Raw genomic sequence first — 9,068 nt, 5'->3', positions numbered from 1 at the left:
TGGAAAATAAAAGTTTTTACAATTATTATATTACAATGTAGATATTTTGAAACAAGTTTTATATTTCTTATTATATGTAAATATTTTTACCTGTGGAATATTTATTTTATATTTTCAAAATTTTAAAATATAAATCAGTTATTATAGATATATTAGACACTTATAAGTAAAATTTGTTTTTATTACCCAGTCATAGATTTTGAGAACTACAAATATTTAATTTTGATCAAGATTGGACATATACAAACTGTTCTATGATGTTAAAATATAACAATACATTCTTTGTGAAGCTTAAACTATCAAATATAATCACAATTTATATAATTTAGTATATTTGGCATAAAACTACCTATCTGAATTCTATAATAAACAAAAGTAATAATATTTGGTGTATGTTACATATTTGATATGGCTGGGCTGTGTCCCCACCCAAATCTCACCCTAAACTGTAGCTCTCACAATTCCTATGTGTTGTGGGAGGGACCCATTGAAATATAATTGAATCATGTAGGAGGGTCTTTTCTGTGCTATTCTCCTGATCATGAGCAAGTCTCTGAGATCTGATGGTTTTATAAAGAGAAGTTTTCCTGCACAAGCTCTCTTCTCTTGTCTGCTGCCATGTGAGACATGCCTTTCACCTTTCACCATGATTGTAAGTTCTCCCCAGCCACATGGAACCGTCAGTCCATTCAACCTCTTTCTTTTTGTAAATTGTCCAGTCTCCGTTATGTCTTTATCTGCAGCGTGAAAACAGACTAATAAAATATTTGATCTAAGAATCACCTAAAACTGGATTTAAATATTGGTTCATATAGTCTTAATATACAATGACTAAATTGCAGGAGATAGTTTTTTATTTAAGCGTTTTAAAAAATGTTACACTCAATACTGAATTTTTTTGTAATCACAAGATATTTTATGGAGAAAGAAACTGCTATGTATTTTTTTCTCTTGCTGTTCTACAGATAATTTTTAGCAAGGCATATTTTTATTTTATGTATTTTATAATAGCCTATCTCCGTAAAATAAACTTTTTCTACTAACTTATAAAATATTCTGGATCAAAGTCAATGCTAGCACTTTAAATACATTATCTATAAGCTCTGAAGTCACTTTTCAAGAGAGCTGTCATTCCCATTTTATGCATGAGGAAATAGAAACTTCCAACCATATGTTTAGGGGAATGTCTATTGAGTAGGTAGAAGAGAGGAATTTAGAGCCTGACTTTTGGAAATCCTAAGACATATCCTTTTTAGTAAAATAATGTATGTAATGAATTTAATGAGTAATATATGTACTCATTTATACAGTCTATTCCAGTAATTATCTGCACTATACTGCTTTTGGAATTTTAACAATAATTTGTCTTAGATAATAAAATTATATCCCTGACTGTTATATACTATTTATTTATCTATCTGTTTTCCTTTGGAATCTACATTGAAATTTATTATTTTTGTTATGTTTAACTTTGCATAATACCTGACCTTTTATTTTAAATTATTTTATTAATATTTCTTTTAATAATGTTTTAATTAACAAATAGTAATCTATGCACTTATCTGGTATAATGTGATGTTTTGATATATGCATACAATATGGAATTATTAAATCAATTTAATTAACATATTAATTGCCTAACATACCTACCTATATGCAGAAGAACAAAATAGAAACATTATCTCACACCATACAAAAAGATCAAGTCAAAATATGTTAAAGGCTTAAATATATAACCAGAAATCATATAACTATCACAAAAAATGTAAGGGGAAAAGCTCCATGACATTTATTGGGGCAACGGCTTTTTGAAATATGACCCCAAAGCACAAGCAATGAAATAAAAAATACACAATGGGATAGCATCAAACAAAAAAGGTGCTATGCAGCAAAACAACCACAACAACAAGTAACAAAATGAAGAGATAATCTTCAAAATGGTCGAAAATATTTGTAAATTATAAATCCAATAAGGGTTAATATTCAAAATGTATTTTAATAAGTCAGGCAAGTAGCATCTAAAAAATTACCAAATTAAATATTGGCAGGCCGGGCGCGGTGGCTCAAGCCTGTAAATCCCAGCACTTTGGGAGGCCGAGACGGGCGGATCACGAGGTCAGGAGATCGAGACCATCCTGGCTAATACGGTGAAACCCCGTCTCTACTAAAAAATACAAAAAAAAAAAAAAACTAGCCGGGCAAGGTGGCGGCGCCTGTAGTCCCAGCTACTTGGGAAGCTGAGGCAGGAGAATGGTGTAAACCCGGGGGACGGAGCTTGCAGTGAGCTGAGATCCGGCCACTGCACTCCAGCCTGGGCGACAGAGCGAGACTCCGTCTCAAAATAAATAAATAAATAAATAAATAAATAAATAAATACATACATACATACATACATACATACATACATAAATACATAAATAAATATTGGCAAAGAACCTGAACTGACATTTTTCAAAAGAAAACATATAAATGACCAACACATACATGAAAAAGTGCTTAGCTCCACTGATGATTATGGAAATATGGAAATGCAAATTAAAACCACAATGAGATATTACCTCACATTCCCTAGAAGGGCTTTATTAAAAAGAAGAAAGATAACAAGTGTTGGCAAGGATGCAATAAAAAGGGAGCTCTTGTACCTTGTTGGTGGGAATGTAAATTCCTACTTTATGGAAAAGGCTGTGATGGCTCCTCAAAAACCTAAAAACGAAAATACCATATGATCCAGTAATTCCATTCCAGGAATATATCCAAAGGAATTAAAATCAATATTTTTAAGTGATATCTGCACTTCCATGTTCATTGAAGCATTATTCACAATTAGTCAAGTGATATGGTTTGGCTGTGTCCCCACCCAAATCTCACTTTGCATTGTAATAATCCCCACGTGTCAAGGGTGGGACCAGGTGGAGATGATTGAATCATCTTAATCACTCCCATACTGTTCTACTGGAAGTGATTAAGTCTCACAAGATCTGATGGTTTTATATATGGGAGTTCCCCTGCACAGCTCTCTTGCCTGCCACCATGCAAGACCTGCTTGTGCTTCTTCTTTTCCTTCCACCATGATTGTAAGGTCTCCCCAGCCATGTGGAACTGTGAGTCCTTTAAAACTCTTTCCTTTATAAATTACTCACTCTTGGGTATGTCTTTATTAGCAGTCTAAGAACAGACTAATACACCAAGATATGGAACTAACCTATATTGAAAACTAGTTGACTAAATAAGTGTAGGTCTATTTCTGGTTCCTGTTCATATAGGAGTCTAATAAATCTATATTTCTTTCCTTATACAAAAACACACTGCTTGACTGCTTTAGCTTTATGTTAAGTCATCCTAATTTGTTCTTATTTTTATAATTTTTCCAGTTACTACAGTTCTATAACATACTAGGTACATTTGAAAATAAGCTCATAAGTTTCTTCAGAAAAGCCTGTTAGGATTTCATTTGAATTGACTTGATTTATAGAACAATTTTGAGAAGATTGTTAATTATTGAGTCTTCCAGTCCTTGACCATGCACCTCTCAGGTTATTTCAGCTTCATTTAATGGATATGACATTTTTTTGCAACTTCTAGTGCACATCTTTCTTTAAATGTATTCTAATAATTATATTTTTACAGTACTGTTATGAATGGAATTTGGTTTTGATTATATTTTCTAATTTTGCAATAGAAGATATAGGATACAAATGATTGTTGCATATTAATATGGCTTTCTGCAACCTTGCTAAATTTATTAGGTTTTGTAATTTTTATTTTTGTGAATTGTGTTAGGATTTTTCTATGCTGTCAACAAATAACAAGGTTTCCTTTCCTTAATTCAAATCTGTGTGATCTCACTTTGTTTCTCTTACCTTGTTTCACAGCCTAGGACTTCTGATAGAAGGATAAATTGACGTGGTGAGAGAATATTCTTGCCTGTATCCTGATCCTAGGCCATAAACATTAAGCTTTTCACCATTAATCTGATAGTAGCTTTTGATTCGTAATAGGTTGAATTAATCAAGTTAAGAAAGATCTTTTCTATTTCTAGTTGACTGAGAGTTTTTATCATAAAAGGATAAACATTTTGTCAAATTATGTTTTGTATCTCTTGAAATTATTTTGTGTTTTTCTCCTTTTCTTTACTATTATACATTACACTTATGGATTTACAAATTTTAATACGCCCTGCATTCCTGAGATAGACCACAGTTGGTCATAACGTATTATCATTTTTATATGTTGTTGGATTCTATTTTTAATGTATGTTTGTAAAAAATATCAGACTGCACTTTTCTTTTAGTGATGACTGTCCAGTTTCACGATTAGAGTGACATAAATGTTCCTATTTCCTAAAAAACTGTATAACAGATTATATTTTTGTAAAATGAATAATCACATTTAAAGACTTCTAGGCCCAGAGTCTTCTTTGTGGAAAAGTTCTTGTTATGGGATTGCTTTTTGTTTCTACTAGAGTAAGGATTGTTAAGGTATGTCCTAATTTCTGTTTTTTTTTTACTTCAGTTACTTTTGAGGTACAAGTGGTTTTTGGTTACATGGATGAATTCCATAGTGGTGAATTCTGAGGTTTGGTGTACACAATATGTAGTTTTTTATCCCTCATCTCCTTCCTTTCCTCCCCATTCTGAGTTTTCCAAGTCCAGCATATCACTCTCTACGTCTTTGTATACTCATAGCTTAGCTCCCACTTATAAGTGGAAGCATATGATATTTGGTTTTCTATTCCTGAGTTACTTCACTTAGAATAATGGCCTCCAGTTCCATCCAAATGGCTGAAAATAACATTATTTTGTTCCTTTTTATGGCAGAGTAGTATTTCATGGTGTATATACACATTTTCTATAGGCAGTGATTGATCAATGGGCACTTAGGTTGCTTCTATATCTTTGCAATTGTGAATTGTGCTGTTATAAACATATATACATGTTCAAGTGTCTTTTTCATACGATGACTTCTTTTCCCTTGAGTTGATATCCATGGTGAAATTGCTCGATTGAATGTTACATCCACTTTCAGTCCTTTAAGGACTCTCTTTCTAAAAATGTTCTGCTTTATTTAGGTTGCAAAAGCATTGGCTTAAAATTTTATAACTATTTCTTATTATTATCTTATTTTCTGAAGGATTTCGAGTGATGTTCTCTATGTAATTTTTAGTACTGGTAATTTTTTCTCACTTTTTAAATAAGCTTGATAAGAAACTTCTGAATTCTAATGACTTTGTTTTAAAAAATAATTTTTGGCTTCATTTTACTTTTTCTGTTGATTTTCTGTTTCTATTTCATGTATTTGTGCTCTTTGCATTTTTCCTTCCTTCTGTTTATTTTCTATTAAATATGCGCTTTTACTAATTTAGATTGTTAGACTAGAAACTTACTAAGAAATGTTTCTTTGTTCCCAATATAGGCAATTAAAACTATAAATTTACCTTTAAACATGCCTATGACTGATTCTCACAAATTTTATAACTCAGTTCAAAACATGCTCATCATTCTGATTTCACTTGTTATTTCTCTCTTCCCATCCAATATGTTATAATTACTTATAATGTATCTCTCTACATTACATAAGCTACACAGGACCAGAGTTGTCAAATAATATTGTTTATAAGCAAATTAAAGGGAGAAAAGAAAAAAAATTTCATTTTTATGTAAATACAGATGTGTATCATTTATGATATTCATTCTTTTCTGAAGATATAAGTTTCCACACGGCATTACATTTTAAGGTAAAAAATTCCATGCATTTCTTTTTGAACAAGTCAGCTCTTGACAAATTTTCTTAGTTTTCTTTTTATCTATTTACGTTCATTCTTGAATAGAATTTCTCGTGTATATAGAATTCTGAGTGAACAGTTTTTCTTGATTGTTCATTTAAAGTATTTGTCCCACATTCTTCTGTTTTCCACGGTTATTGATGGATCATTGTTATCCTGAATCTGTATGTTATTTTTTTTTCTTGCACCTTTCAACCTTTGCTATATAATTTTGACTTTAAGCAGTTTAAATATGATGTGTCTCAGAATGAGCTTATTTGTACTTATCCTGCCTGGTGTTCATCTTGTGCCGGGAAATTTCTTTCAACCAGTTTGGGAAAATATACAATTGTTTCCTGAATATTTTTGCCCATTCTTAATCTTTCCATGTTTGTTACTGCAAGTATAAATATACTTGATCCGTTAATATAGTCTGTTCAAATTTTTCAATATTTTTTCTCTGTATTCTTTACCTGGATTATGGCTATAGATACGTATTTAGTTTATGCTTTCCTTTGCCATATCCATTTCATTAAATTTATCCGATTAATTTTTTTTAAACTTGTAATTTTCAGTTTTAGAATTTCTGATTATTTTTATTGTTTCTATTCTTTATTGAGATTTTCTTCTTTACTGCTGAGATTCTAAGTACTAAAAATATGTGTTGCTCAATTGATTTGCTTATAATAGTCACAGAAACTTTTTCTCTCTTGGTTCTAATGGCTGATTTTTCTCAGAGCCCGTCAATTATGTTTCTTTTTATTTCAGCATGTGCTCCACATTTGTGATTCATTATAATTGAGTAATTGTGCATTTTGTTCTGAACTTGATAAGACCTTATGAATGATTATTATTTATTTTTATTTTTAAAGTTAATATTATAATTAAATTTGAAAATCATATAATTATAAAATAAAAATTTATGTATTACAAAATTATATAAATATCATAGCTCTCTCCTGAAGAAGGCAGAGTTCTTCCTCAAATCTTAGTCTGTTATATGAGGAAACATAATCTATATCATATATATATTTTTTTCATTTTGGGAATCCATTCTGTAGTCTGTTAGCCTTAAGTAATTGAACTCCAGCTCATGTGGTCTTAATGTGCACAAAATTAACAAATAATATATTCACACCATAAAAAATATAAAATGGCCATAAGCAAAAAGAAAACAATGGTTACTAAAAATCATAACACTTGGAAGTAACCACTTTTGAGATCTTTGATACATAATTCTTCCTCCTAGTTTTCTTATGGGTTATGTCATGTTTTCTATTTAGTGTAATAACATTTTTGTAATATTAATATACTACATTCCTATTTGTATTTAAATTTTAACAATGCAAAACTTATGTTAAAGTGTCAATGCTAATTTAAATTGCAATACAGGGCTACATTTACCATAAATACATGTACACATACATATGTTTCATAAGCTATGCGGAAATGACAAATTTCCGTCTTTGACTTTAAATGCTCAGACTGATTAGTGTGAAATTTGTTGTGCTAAATAGCCTGAGAAGAGGGGAGCATAAAATTGACTTGACATGCTAGTATCATATTTTACAGTGGGTCACATTATAATTAAATGGAAATTTTATTGTAGCTACACATGGTGCCTTTGCCTTCAAAAAACACTCTTATTCTGAACAATTCTTTGGGAATATTATTAGTCTCATAAAGAGATATGCTTGTTTAAAAACTGCTAAAGTTTCTGAAGTTTGTGCATATTAAAGTTAGAGAAGAACCTTAGTGTTAAAGTGTTCATAGTGTGAATTTAAGACCAAAGAATAAGCAAGCCAGAAGAAAAATAGTATTTGCAACTTATAAGTGCAACTGTATTTCTAATCTATACCTGGTAAATAAGTTATGCATAATCCAAGAAGGTTATTTTTGTCAAACAAATTCTAATGTATACTTAAGTCAACAGCCAAACTGAAGGAACTATCCACTGATAGAAGAATATAATTATCTGTACCATTTTAACAATGAGGAGATTATATCTAGTTTTCAAAAAATATTACCTGTATATTTTTGCTTCCTCTCTCTAAGTTTTAATCAGCACCTTAAAGTATATTTAAGAACTAGGTTTACTGCCTCATTGTATCATACTATATTACAGACTTTTTTTTAAATATAAGAATTGAATGACAACGTTTGGTTACAATTTGTATGATAAAAAGTGTTACATCTATTACATTAATTCCTCTGTTCATAATTAGAACAATGCAAATAATGTTAACAGCTGGGTTTAATGCCTTTTTATTTGATTTTAATGGGTTTATCCCTAAGAACAAAGTGAAGACAAAAAAAAAATGTTATACTTTTTTCAAGGTCTCAAATTGATTTCCATATGCTTTTGATGCCAAGGATAAGTCCAATCTCAACTTTTACTTTTTACTTTTCCTCAAACACTTAAAAGTTTCTCTTTGTGATTGTGCCTAGTAAAATAACATGATCTCTTCATGTAAATGACAAATTAGAATAATATACTTTAAAAGGAATATTTTCAAGACAATTTATAACAACCACAAAATCACTATAAACAAATAGTAGCTGCATATTTTTGTTTTCACAATGTCATTTAAAGGGTTGTTCCTTGAGGAAGAACAGTGTAATGTAGTGGTTAGAGCATGATTTTTTGAGCAGAGCTATTTAAATTTCAAACCTGATTCTGTAAATTACCAGCAGTTTGACATCAGGCAAGTTACTCTTTGCTCAATTTCTCTATCTGTAAAATGAACATAATAATAAATTAGATACCTCAAAAGGTTATGTCAGTTTAGACTGAATTAATATTTACCAAATACATAGAGGGCTCCTCATTGCCTTCCTATTATTGAGGGAAACATTGTAAAACAAATGCAAAAAGAATGTTGGCTGTCTTGTTTTCTTCTTAACTCTTGGATACGGCCAACGTATCACAAAATCTCCAATGAGCAAAGTATTATTTACATTAACTTAATGTTATTTGCTTAAATGACACAGCCTAGCTAAGTATTTGATGATCTTATTCTGTTTTTATATCCAAAAGACTTTGCTCCCTGGTGTGTGTGTATGTATTTTCCATAAATAACACACTTAAATCTGACAGGAAAAGTAACTTAATTCAGTAGGTTCTAAATAATAGAAATCAAAAATTGAAAATCTTATAGCAAAGAAACGTGAGATAAAAGGGATTACTTTTTAACACCATCAGATAAAACCCTGTGTAGGGTTTGTGTGTATGGGTGTGTTGAAAGTTCGTCAATACTTCTGCATTCATTCAGGAACTCAGGTACTATAGCAGCTGTGTGCCCGGAGA

The sequence above is a fragment of the Rhinopithecus roxellana genome, chromosome 1 (assembly GCF_007565055.1).
Source record: "Rhinopithecus roxellana isolate Shanxi Qingling chromosome 1, ASM756505v1, whole genome shotgun sequence".
NCBI lineage: Eukaryota > Metazoa > Chordata > Mammalia > Primates > Cercopithecidae > Rhinopithecus > Rhinopithecus roxellana.
The sequence above is the reverse complement of the archived record's forward strand: the minus strand, read 5'-3'. Positions refer to the sequence as shown.